This window comes from Drosophila elegans, unplaced genomic scaffold, assembly GCF_018152505.1.
Source record: "Drosophila elegans isolate 14027-0461.03 unplaced genomic scaffold, ASM1815250v1 contig_476, whole genome shotgun sequence".
NCBI lineage: Eukaryota > Metazoa > Arthropoda > Insecta > Diptera > Drosophilidae > Drosophila > Drosophila elegans.
Genome location: NW_024545863.1, coordinates 9,953,180 through 9,966,771, shown reverse-complemented (window position 1 = coordinate 9,966,771; position 13,592 = coordinate 9,953,180).

Below are 13,592 nucleotides of genomic sequence, written 5' to 3'. Positions count from 1 at the left end.
CATATAGTTTCCGATCCCAACAGTCCATTGTGACAGATACTTATTAAATGATTAAATTGACTTTATAGTTAGCCTTTAAGCAAACATTTTTTCCAAGAAACTATTCATATAATTTATAAATGCTTAAAAAATTTCCGTAGATAATAAAAATATAAAATTTACCTCATTCTCTTATTATTGTTACATTTTATTTGCCCTGTTTGGCTTTCACTATAAAATTAATGCCCACCAAAATAAGGGTATTGAAGATATGGTGTCGAAACCCCCCTCTTAACTCGTTTTACTTATGCAGTTAGTCATTAGTTGTCTGCGGTTGTGGGTGGCTTATATTGATGACTCTGGTGGAGCGCAAACCATTTGCTTTGTGGGGTAAGTCACGAGTTGCATTTAGAAACACGACTACACCTCCCAGGGCAAACTCTTCACAGCTCGAACGATTGCAAAGTCATTTGCAATTTGAGAAATTACTTGCTTGACATCCTCGAGGCTTGTGTCTTAATATTTAATGCTGTCAGTCCTGCAAATGTTCTTTCTTTCGTTCTCGATAAAAAGATATTTTCGTTTTTCTTTTCTGATTCGTTTTGGCATATGAAAACTCACGAACTCAATTTAAAAGATAAGAACTACGCACTTGGAGAGTTTTCACACCCAATTTCTCAGTTAGATTCGTTGAATAAATAAGCTTGATTTGCATTTACAAGCGAGTGTAATTAGAATTGAGTTTACCATATAGAGTGAACAAAGTTTTGCCAAAAATAAACCAAATTTGTTATCACATCATAAGTTTCTAAATAATTACCACTCATCCGTATCAAATATTTTTCTGGCCAGGCAAGTAATCACTTACGCTTCTCTTATGTCCATATAAATTAGTTTATTTATTAGTGTTGGAATGTACCTGAATCCAAACTGAATAATAGCTCTGCAAAAAAGTAAGGTCTAAATATTGGGCTTATTTCTAATGCGCCCAGAACATAACAACCATCATGTTTAAATGAGTAATGCTCTTTCCAGAGTGTCCCTTCCCTCCAAAGACAACGCTAATTAGCAGCAACGTAGTGTGCTTAGGTGTGGCGACACTGTCCGCACAACCACACTCATTACAATGTCACACCTAGTCCCTTTCCCCGAGTCCTGCACACCAAAGACCCACACACTTTCCCCGCCACGGTGCCATAAATACTGTGTGCACCAGACTTGGCGGGCCTGTCTCGTGTTACTGCACTGTTCCGGGACCGTACCTCTCTGACATTCTGCTAATTTAAATTTATTGGAACACAATTTATGCGGCGCAGTTGCAGCGGAGGCGGTTTGGGGCAAGGGGCGGCCTGCATCTTCGTCGGCTGCCTGCGAAATTTATGACATTCGCCTGCATTGACACTGGCAGGATTCGAAATATGGCAGCCAACTGTACAGCGGCCATTTTTATTTTTGGCTTGCGTGCGACGAGAAGGACAAAAAGATGGACGCATTTGGGTATGCAAATGTTGCGGCCAGCCATTGCTGGTTTTGCCAATTTAAATATTGGGTTCTGCTTCTGAGCATATCCATAAGTAAGATATTTATTTGGGATCAATTACCAATTGTAGCTGGAACTTAAAATAAGAAGTCTTAAGTAATTGGCTACGAAACGTATACACATTAATTTGCATTGTCTCTTTCTTAATGCGTCTTGCCTTAAGGTGAAGAAATGTTATAAGCTGAGTCTACTATCGATGGTTTAAAAATAAATGAAGAAAACAACATTTTCGGACAAAAAAGTTTTCTTTCAAAGGCTTTAATTTTCCAAAATAACATAAAATGCTTAAGGAATTTAAAATTAAATTTTAACTTGCTGATAACCAACTTGCAGTGGCAAATATTTGGTTAATTGAGGTTGGTCTTTCTTAAAGCCATAGTTAGATGTTAATGGTTCCCAATAGCACTAAATAAGCAATTAAGGAAAAAACTAAACCTTACTTGTTCGTAAAAGTAAACACACATAAACCAAAAAACTCCTTCTGCAAATATTATTTCGGTGTAAAAATTGGCCAAGTTTTCTTACACCAAGGAGTTGGTACCAAATTATGCTCACACGACCCAATTTGTTATAAATCCACATCCAGTACACATTTCTAAAATGTTTTCAGCACATACTTTGTTTGCATAATTTATAATGTAATTAAAGCGATTGGTGTTTGTTGTTAATTTTGTTGTTTTATCTAGGGGCGAAGGGCGAAGCCAAAACAAATTTGAAGTTTTTGCTGTAGTGCTGTGGTCGTTAGTCATGCACCGGTTTGTCCATAGGGGAATACTGCCCCAAAAAAATCCTGCCATAGATAAATTTTAATTGAAATTATAATAGCCTCATTATGTAAATTTCTTTTTTGTAGCTTATTTTTCACCCGGTTGTCCCACGCAAAAATAAACACAAAGCAAACACACAAAATCCAAAATGTTGCCCCCTCAATTATTTCATTCCAGGTTTTTGTTTATTTTCTATTTGTGTTAATAACATTTTTTGTTCCTGTTATGTTTGCCGAATATTTGTTTTGTTGCTAGAGCTATTTCATTGTTTTGCCGCGAATTTCCCATTTCATACGCTTTATTATTCCACAGTTATTTGTTGTTGCTGTATTTGCCATCGTTTTGTAATTTCCAATTTCAGGTCTGTAATTGTATTTGTTTTGACGACTTGTGGAAGGGTAACTCAACTACATTATTGAATAAAGGTATAAGGAACTATTGCGCTCAAAATAATCGAATAAATATTTTATTGCATTGGCATTATAATTTAATTTTGCGAATGTATTTGAAAATGAATGGCGTTCCCTATTTTACATTTTGGTTGTTGTTTTGAAACGATTTAATATTTTGCGTAGTTAAGTTGGAATTTGTAATGCACTTTCTGTTGAAAATTTTCCATTGTTGTAAAATTAAATGAATATCAAGCAGCCCAGGAACAAGAATCAAATTTAAAAAGTGTTCTCGCTCACTGAGGTTGAGGTCTGAAAACTTAATGAAGAGAATTAAGCCATACTTCTAAATAATAATTGCAAATTATAAATTCGTTCCATTAACAGCAAAGCAACTCCAATTTGCAACCTTTTGCCGTGTGGAAATCCCTCTTTTGAATGGGCACCCCAACTGGAGGTAGAATTCATTTACAAAAGGCATAAATAATGCAGGCCAAAACTAATTTTTAACGGCACAGTTTCGCACAACTGAGTGCGCACAAATAGGGGAAATGCACCTGTTCGGAAAGATTTTCTCCCCTCACTAACTATTTTACCTGAGCCTAGGTCAATGACCCAATTGCCTCGAATGCGTGGAACGTGTGAGTATTACCATTTAATAGCATTAACTTGAAATGTGTAAAAACAAACTCGACTGAATAATGGAGGACTGGTTTCCGTTCGTGGGGAAGGGTATACCAATGTGGGCATTGATTGCGGCTGTTCGAAAGATTTGCGAGAAATGTTTGGTAGCCCAAGAGAACCAGTCAACGTTTTCAATATGTTTTCCACATTTTTGTTCCTTATTTTGGTTTAAGCAGAATCTTCCTCAATCCTTTTATGAAGGCTTTGCTTGCTATTTGACAACAACGAAAAATAAAAATTCAAAAACGTAGACTCATGTCGATGTATAATTAAAATAAAAATGCAGAATGTTTATGAGAAAGCAAAATGTAATAACATGGTTGTTTCGCCCAAAAGTTCATTTAAAAGTCGCTTTGAACCGACATAAAACGCTTGGTCCTTCCGTGGCCGCTTGATATTGCGGGTCGGGCAATTTCATAAATATGGCCAAAATGCCATCAGCGCAAACGATCCAGGCAAGCGCAGCCAATGAAACAATCCCCTCCAACTCTTTACCCGAAATGCTCTCAATCTAAAATGTGCAATGGGGCGATGTGTGTATTGCATAAATATTTAGTCATTCGATGCATTAAAATTAATGCAGAAACGCAAATCAAGTTGGACTCGTAAAGTTTACAGCATTATGCGAGGCCAATCCTTAAAGACGACTAAAAAGTGACGGACCTCTGTGCTGAATCCAGCCACATCCACCCAAAGCCATCCAATGGAATCTCTCCTCATTTACATGCCTACCGCAATCGTGTTCAAATGTCACATTAAAAATGGTTGCTTCTGCTTTTGCATTAATTAAAACTGCTACCGATCGATATGTTTGTTCGCCGGGGGTCTGGTATTATAGCATTTCTGTAAAATGCAAAAATTGACAGAAAAATAATAACAATTGGCAGACGCGAGTGTGTGTGCACAACAGATATTCCCAGAAACATAACAATGCACAAATTGCAGCCACATCGTGCTCGTTGCACTACGGTTCAAGTTATATTGAGTGGGAGGTGCTTCCAATTATGACTCCACTGGGAATGGCAATACGGATATCACCGCAATAATGGATACCAGAGTCAATGAAAATTAATTGTTGTTTTAATGATTCATTTTCTGTTTTTTCTGTTAATTGAAAAACGCATTCAGCTTAGTGTTCTTAGCGCTAACGAAAATGGTGGGAATTAAGCCTGGGCTCAAAGCGCATTTTAAAGATTATTAGCAAAATTGCATTAATCTGGCCATCGATAAATATAAATCAATTGGCTCAATATAGGCCACGGCAAACTGTAGTTAACAATTAATAGCCACATTTTTGCCAAATCGAATGCGGGATTATCCTTAAATTCCTTGTGATAATATTTTACACAATATGTATCAGCGGCATCAGCTAAATAATTCCATTGTTTGCACTGCAACGTACTGCAGAATGTTCTAATAAAGTGGTTAAAAAACCTTTGCAAAACCCACATAATTGATTATATTAAATTAACATTGAACAAACACAGAAAAGCAAATATTTCCTCGTAGCGGCAACCGGAACCTAATTCGAATTGTGCAATCAACCGTAAACCTAATGAAAAACTAAGATAAACACATAATTAAATGGCAAACAATGACGTCGAAAAAACGCATATGAGACAAAAATATATTTATGGCATTTTAAAATATATCGGGACTATTTTTCGTGCCAAGAGTATATTCCTCAAGATACTAAACTTTTTAAAGGCATTATTATTTGAACAATCATTTTTTCAGTATTCACTTTAAATAATGTTTTTATTACATCAACATAGCTAAGCTGATATATGTAATACAATTAATATTTACAGTATTTTTTGGTGATGAATGACAACACGGTGAAAAGGTGAAACTTCAAATCACAAAAATTGAACATTTATAGGATGTTATTAATATTTTGGACGACATAGTAGCCACAACGAATACATTTTCCATGTTTTCTAATTTTGGGTTGAATTTCACTTTGTTTTGAGCACTCGAAGGAGGAAGACGTTGACGGTTGACGGTGGCAGAGTGAATTGGAGTTTCACCTTTTCACCGTCTTCTCGTTCCCCCAAAAATACTGTAATGTGAATTGGCTATTAGGCTGCCAGCTATAATATCGTTCAGAAAAAGTAATGCCTGTGTTTCATTCGGTCATTTTTTAAAAGCGTTGTTGGAGTTTAATCAAGAAAAATTATCAAATCATATTTTAATATATATACATATATTTTTACTCACGATGGGAAAGAGTAAGTCGAGATCTCGGATGTTATAAGAGGTGCAGATTCGGGACTGAACTTTCATATTCTAGTGTTATCTAGACAGTGCGAGATTATTACACCTACAGTTAAAAAAAAAAACATACTCAACCTCCACACGAATATATTGCACTTTACACTTTGTATTGTTTGCTACATTACATACAACAAAAGTACTATTAAGTTTGCTGTTATGTTATTATCATTAAACGAATGAAGATCAACGTATTCACCCTCGAATCGTAAAACTATTTGGTTTTGAGAAATGTTTTTGGTCTCGATAAGTTTGAGTAAGTATTGTCAAATTTTTTAGCTCGGAACTTTTTAAACTTAGTTTTTTTGCATACACATATTGTGGATTCTGCATACAAACTTTAATGAAAAGTGCATAGTGTATGAAATAACAATTGTTGACGAACAGGTTTAAGAGCTCCACTACAGAGCTCTTTAGTTTTTCTAATTTTTTAATATGCAACGATTTAAGGTCCACGTGTTAGGACACAAGCCAGATTTTATTGCAAGAAAAAACCCAATTTTCATAAAAACACAGCAGATAAGGCAATTTAAAAGGTATACGTCTTCTTTGTCTGGTTTTTATTTGTCACCCACGTGAAAGCCATTTGCTGGCAGCAAATTTAAATGTGAACTCAATGTGCATTGGAAAGTGTCAAATCTCCTTGCAGCAACTCGTGGACACGTGCTTATAGCAGCAGTTGCTTTGGAGGACCTCCTATGGCTTAACTGAATGGACAGTATAGTGTCCTTGGGTGGTGTTTTCTTAAGACTCTTAGCTCTGCAACTTTCAATGGGCACTGCATCTACATGGTTTTGCTCATACGCCATGTGGTCCGGCCACCTTAAAGTCGAAAAGGATGAGCATTATTTTTTTTTGGAGATAAGGATGGAGTTTGTTAGCGAAAATACGTTATAAAGTTGTACGACCCTTTTCAAACTTGTTCCTTTTTTTTTTATGTGCACTTTGAGCGCAAAGAAAAGTTGGCTTTAAATTAAGTTTGTTTCTGCCAAAACAACATTCAATTAGTGTAGAAAAGAAATACATAAATTTATTTGAACAGTTTTTTGCCTGTGACTTGATTAAAAATCCACAAACATTTAAATTTTATACCCTTGGGGGTATTATAATTAACAGTAATGGAGTTTTTATAGTGTATATATGTTCTTAATCAGCATCACTAAAAAAGTCTAAAAAAGTAATCTATCCATGTGCGTCTACCCGTGCATCGGCTATCTATCGCATAAATTAGTCCGTCAAAGTCCGTCAAATTTTAACAGCGGACTGACTGGGAAGTTTGTGGCACGGCATAACCTTATAGACCATCCCTTTAACAGTTAGTGGAAGTTGGATGGATCTCTGTGGAAATACGATAATGAGTGTTCACCAGCTGCTTAATATTTAATGATAGAGCAAACATAAAGCTCGCATTAAAACAATCGGAATCTTAAAAAAAAAATAAAAAAAAATTTTTAATTTTATTAAAATCAGAAAAAGATATAGCTGCCAAAGGAACGTTTGAATAATTGAAATCAAAATCATTATCGCTTCAATGGTTTTAAACGGATACTCAAATAATTTGAAATTTAGATGTTAATTTTTGCAATAGCTGCAGGGGTATATAAGCTTACGCTTGCCGAAGTTTGCTTGCTTTCTTGTCAAAGTTTATGGAAGATCCAATAAATAAAATTAATATAAGCAAAAACAAGAAAGGAAGCAAACTTCGGCATGCCGAAGTTCATATACCCTTGCGAAAACTAAATATTCTTGAAAACAATAAAATTATGATTTTCTTGTGTCAATGTTGATAATGATTATTCCTATGGCAGCTTTATGATATCGTTTTCCGAATACTATGTATTAATAAGTAAAAAAAAATTTAAAAACAAATTATACAATTTTTTTTTTATATTTTTATTTTTGCTATGTTAGCTTTAAGTTATAGTCGTCCGATTTCGATGAAATTTAAAATCGTAATTCTAAAATATTTAACCATTAATATATGTCGAAGAAATAAAAAAAAATTAGAAAACCGCAAAGCTATAATTTCTTTTCATTTATTTTTCCGATTGTTCCTATGGGAGCTATATGCTATAGTTGTCCGATCCGGCTCGTTCCGACTTATGTATTACCTGCAATAGAAAGACAACTTTTGGGAAAGTTTCATGCAGATAGCTTTAAAACTGAGAAACTATTTTGCGTAGATCGACTCTCCTCGTCATGTCTTTTTTTACCTCGATAAGAGGTGTTTTTGTTTGATTCTGAAACAAATGAATTTTAAAAAACTTTTCGTGGGAGTGAGTATTCAAAAATAGAATAAATTAATGCCAACAACATTAAAAGTTTGGAGAGAAAACTTATCTTTTGTATTTCTCAGTGTGCGATGACTTGCTCACCGTTGCCGCTGCCATTAATTACCAAACTCATCCAAAGTAATTCTATGGGAAAATTAGTTTAAGCGGGCGTGGCAGCCGCCTTCGGATGATTCAGAGCTGTCAGAGTGTGGATTGCTGCTGGTGCCGCTGCCACTGCAATTATTATGCAATTACAGGATGGCTGCTTGGATGGAGGATGGAGGACGTGGAGGATGTAGGCCGACATCGTTTTTCTATTGGCTCTCGGAGGGATAACTACATAAAACTGTTACCTAAGCAACCTGCTGCACAAAGTTATGTCGCTAGCCTCCGAGAAGGCAGACAATTTAGCGGTGGCAAAGCGATTCCGCCTCTTACTCCCACGTTTTGGCCTTTTGTCTTCTTTACGCGTCGTCGGCGGCTGTGTAATATTTTGCTTTCTTTGCCTGCCATCCGACTGCTCTTTTTGTGGGGCCCACTGCATGGCGGAAAAGCTCATAAAACTTTTTCAATTTCACTTTAATTTCGCCGGCATTTTCCGCTGTCTTCATCACCATCGCATCGCCATCTTTTCGCCGGCGCTTTTTCTAGCAACAAAGGCATTCGGCGAATAGGCCTCTGCTTTAGTTGTGTAAAAATTCAATTATATGCATTACCTTTCATATAGCCCATCTACACATACATAAAACACTTAAAAAAAAGGATCACCATAAAACGGAATGCGGTAATTTCTCAATCAATTATATTGTAATATGTCAAATACTTTTCATTGAAATGAATATCTATAATTTCAACCCATGGCTTAAAGTTTTAAAGCAACGCAAATGGTTCGGTTTTTGTAAATTATTTATACAAAATACTCAAGGTTTCCCCTGAGTGTAGGCACAATGGCCATGGAGAAGGTTGGATGAATTTGTTTCTCGCTGTCTAATGACAATCAAATTAGCAGCATTTTCCTTGGCGCCAAAAAGTTTTTCCATTAAACGTGCTATTTTTTCATCTTCTACTTTATTTTTGAAACTTGCTTCAATAAATTGATTGGGCAAAGTTACGCTGCGTTTGGCTAAAAGCCATTTTTATGTTTTATTGTCGTCAAGCTTAGAGCGATTTCAACTTGAACTGCACTTGGTCAGATAAACTTATTCATTGCCCCGACTCCCCTCTCCCCCGAGTCTATCAAAATGTTTACCTCTAATTGAAGTTTCTTGTTACCGGTTTAATTTCGTGTTCATAATCTTATGCAGAACACACGATTAAGTTAAGGGCAGATAACTGGGAGTCGTAAGGAAGTGGGCGGCGATGAAGAGGTTGAAATGTGGGATGCTATCGTCCCAAAAGGATCTATTTGTCCTTAGACTTGTTTAACTTATACACTAACAATGGAAATTTCATGACAACTAGTAACAGACAGCATATTAAATAAATAAATTTGCAATGATTGCAAATAAATCAAATTCAAGTTTTTACTTCTAAATATCAAAATTTGTTCAATGAGTATTTTAAAATAGTTTATTGTTCTGGGCTGTAGTCCAAATGCCCCTAAAAACACCCTGAAATATTTCTTAAAATTCAACCAAAATGTAAACGGAATTTGTTGTAAATTTGTTAAGTTCTTAACGACTGCATGGGAAATATTCATGAAGGAAAGTTCGTGGAAAGTAGCGTATATTCAAATGGGCTTGTAGTTATTAAACGCACTGTAGATGTTGAAACGCTCTTTGCTGTGTGGTCGGGTGGACACACAATGTACACGGCCAACTGGGCGGATTGTTATTAATTAGAAACCTCCAAAACCGAAGAGGCTCAGCTCTGTCCTATCTGTACATACACCCTTAGACACGCAAACCACTCAACCCCCTTTCATATACATAGGTTTAGGTACTCAGAATGCCTAGCAGATATTTCTATTCGATTATTTATAATTTTTCAATATTAACCAATTTGATGCCATGGTCGTGACCCAACTTGCAAAAGATTTTTAATGCCCCACTTTCTTCTTTTCCTCTTAACTTTAGACATTCATGGTTTACTATAAAGTATAAGGAAAGAGAAAAACCCGATTGCGAAAGAAAGGTGAACAGTTGGCAATGTCATCGCATCATAAACATGAATAATTGCGATGCTTAACGGGCGTTGAAAGCTCAGGAGACATCAGTTGGAGGATGGGTTTCCCCTTCTATTCTATTTAGTGTGTTTCTTGAGTTTGAGTTTTAGACCATACCCCTTAATCGAAAAGAAAATGTGAGTACCAAAACGGGTTCGTATAAAAAGTTGTATGTATTAAACCTTTTTTTGATAAATTAAAGTTAATGCATTTTTTAATTGAAATAGGTCAAGTTAAATTTAAAGGTATATTTATTATTTTCAGTATTCTGAAAAATTTACTGAAAAAAAGGTTGATAAAACTTAAAAACCAAGTTAAATATTAAAAAAATATTGGTAAGGAATCTTACCTTGTAATTAATTAATTAAACATATATCAGTCTCGGTCAGCGATGTTATTACCATAATTTGTTCTTTAAATACATTTTAGCTCATCAAAAGTTATTTCATAAAAAAGTCGTCTTTGGTAGTGGGAGAAGGGTTTTGCCACCAACTTAAAAAATTGGACCACTTATTCCCAAAAACCTTCTTTATTATTATAGATATTTGTATTATTTATATTTATAACAGCTACTAATGTTATTGAACATGCGGCTGAAGTGTAATATGGAAACCATAATAATGATATATAATACCTTGCATTTTGTGTGATATGTGTTCTTCGAACAAGGTATCGTCCGGTCGAGCCCTCAACTTGCGTATTTGATTTTGTCCAATGTGCGTTCGTGCGCAAGTTTGAAGTTGCCACAACCTTAAGGACGGGTATCGGATGTTGGGGGCATACATGAAAAGTAGCTTAACATTAGACAGGACGACATACGACACTTGTCGGGCAGTTGGTGCCCTTCTACTCCTCTCCTGCAGCCGAGGCCATCATTGACAGCCATCGAGTGTGACCCCAGAGGGTGGATATAGGGCGGATCGGGTGGGATAGTGATATAGATAGATAGAGTGCTGCCCTAGTCCTCGCTTTGCACTCGCACTGCATCGGATGTAAGCTCCTTCAGCGCTCGCTCCTCCGTCCCCTCATTGCTGAATTTTCGATTCGATTCGATTTGATTTGGCTGAATGGATGGATTATGGCTCCCAAATATACGCACGTGTGAGCGAAATCTGGGTTACTTGGAGATTGTATCGGATAAGTGTGCGACGCGATATGAACCCTGAGCGAAAATATCGCAGTTGTGTTATTGCATTCTAAATGAGATTTGACGAGTCTTACAAACGAATCGCGTGTGAATGGATGAGGGCTTCCGCTCTCAAAAGCCCACTCAAACAGGTATCTAATTAGGTTTAGGGCAAACAATCGCCTAAGCCAATTGAGTGAGTTCTTGCCTGGCTAATTAGCGGCTTTAGCGGTTTTAAGGTGTATCTGAAATATTATTCATAGCTGCTGCGAATTGGATTTGAGCTTATTGGCTGGTTGAAGGAGAGCTAAAAGTTTTTGCTCAACAATGACAAAAAGACAATGGCCAAACTTTGTTATTTCTGGTTTTTGTGGCACGGAAAATGAAACGAAATCCAACGGCGGGAAGCATGGGGAGATATGTTGGTCGGACAACTAATAAAACTTTCTGTGGCATTCAAAAAGCGTATAGCTCGGAATCTTGTTTTCACCTGACTGCCAAAAAAAGCGAAAATAGCAAACAAAAACTGAAAAAACGCGTACTACATAAGCATTTTAAAAGTTGAAAAATTCAACTGTACGACCGGAGCAGAAAGAACAAATATAAATGGCAAGGCAAACTGAAAAATAATACAAACTAATTGCCAGCTAAATAAAGTTTATCCAACGAAAAACTGTTATAATATGTATAACATTTTTTCTCAGCTACTTTTCTTCGAATTCGTTTAAACTTTTTCAGCAGCTTCTGGAGAAAAAACGCGTAACAAACTTTCATCAAATTGAGCGGAATTTTTTTGTCCGCCGACCAATTTTTGCTTTGCAATTCCAAACTCAATTTTGGTTAGGATTAACGTTGATGTGCTATTAAACTGGCAAAAGAAAAACTTTTAACTCTATGAACTTCTCTTTAGATTTGGTCACTCGGTAGATCAGAAATGTAATTTAGAAAAGCCGGAGTCTTTATCGATATTGTCGTTAGTGCGAGTTAATAATTCAAAGTCATCTCCATTGTTGTCTGCTAATGATGGTAAGCGGTTATATTGTATTTGTTAAAAAGTGTGTTAAATACGCAGAATATGTATGTTTTTATAATTGCGGACAGAAGTTTGCAACGCAGTGAAGGAGACATTTCAGAACCTATTAAGTATATATATTCTTGGTCAGCATGACAAGGAGGGTCGATCTAGCCATGTCTGTCCGTCTGTCCGTCCGTTTCTACGCAAACTAGTCTCTCAGTTTTAAAGCTGTCTGCATGAAACTTTCCCAAAAGTTGTCTTTCTATTGCAGGTAGTATATATGTCGGAACAATCGAAAAAATTATAACTTTGCTGTTTTTAAATTTTTTTTTTAGTTCTTCGACATATAGTAATGGTTAAATATTTTAGAATTACGGTTAAAATTCCATCAAAATCGGACGACTATATCATATAGCTCCCATAGAAATAATAAAAATATATAAAAAAAACTATCTAATAATTAAGCTGCGAGTCATCATAGCTTCAATTTTTTTAAACATATACGCAAGTCAATCATAATTTTAATGTTCTCAAGAATATTTAATTTTTGCATTAGCTGCAAGGGTATATAAACTTCGGCTTGCCGAAGTTTGCTTCCTTTCTTGTTTATTTATTTTTTAGGATAAGCTTAATTAAAATTAATTATAATACCCTCTGCAAGGGTATACAAATTTAAATTTGTATTCATAGTTAGTTCTCGGCTCGATATACAGAGTGCATAGCGTGGTTCGAAAAAAAAACACTTTTTGGGTTTTTGTCTGATTGTTTTAATATATTTTTTTAATTGTCTTTTTTTTCAGTGGCTTCCCTGATCGCAAGAAAAATTATTAAAAGTAAACAAAAAACGTCTAACTATCTCTCAACTATTAGAGTTCCAATTAAGCCATTAACTATAACCGTTATCCTTTTTAGTTTTCCCGAAATCTGAATAGCCTTAAATAAAGTTGTTTGCTACCCCTTTGGAATACTTTTATTAGCGTATAAAGCAATTTCCGACAGATTTCGCAACATAAATTATCAACTTGCCAGGACTTTGGGAAATGGGGAGGACGGATGTTCAGCTCGCCAGCCATTTGCTTTTGGCCTCACGCCCATCAAAGGGTCGAAGGACCTACACCCACCCGCCCCCTGACTCGTGACCTTTTTGGCAGCATTAAAAGTGATAATTTTCACTCTCACATGGGGAAAAGCGCAGAGAGGGAGAGCCACTTGGAAGACTTTTATTATTTAATTTTGCCCGGCTTGGACTAATAAATTAAACACGTTTTGACTTACGCCCACCCAAGGCCCGCCCTGGTGTCCTGATTTTAAGTAAAACGAACAAAACACAACACGTACGTCGCATGCAAAGAGCCAAACTACGAAAACGAAACTTTTTAGA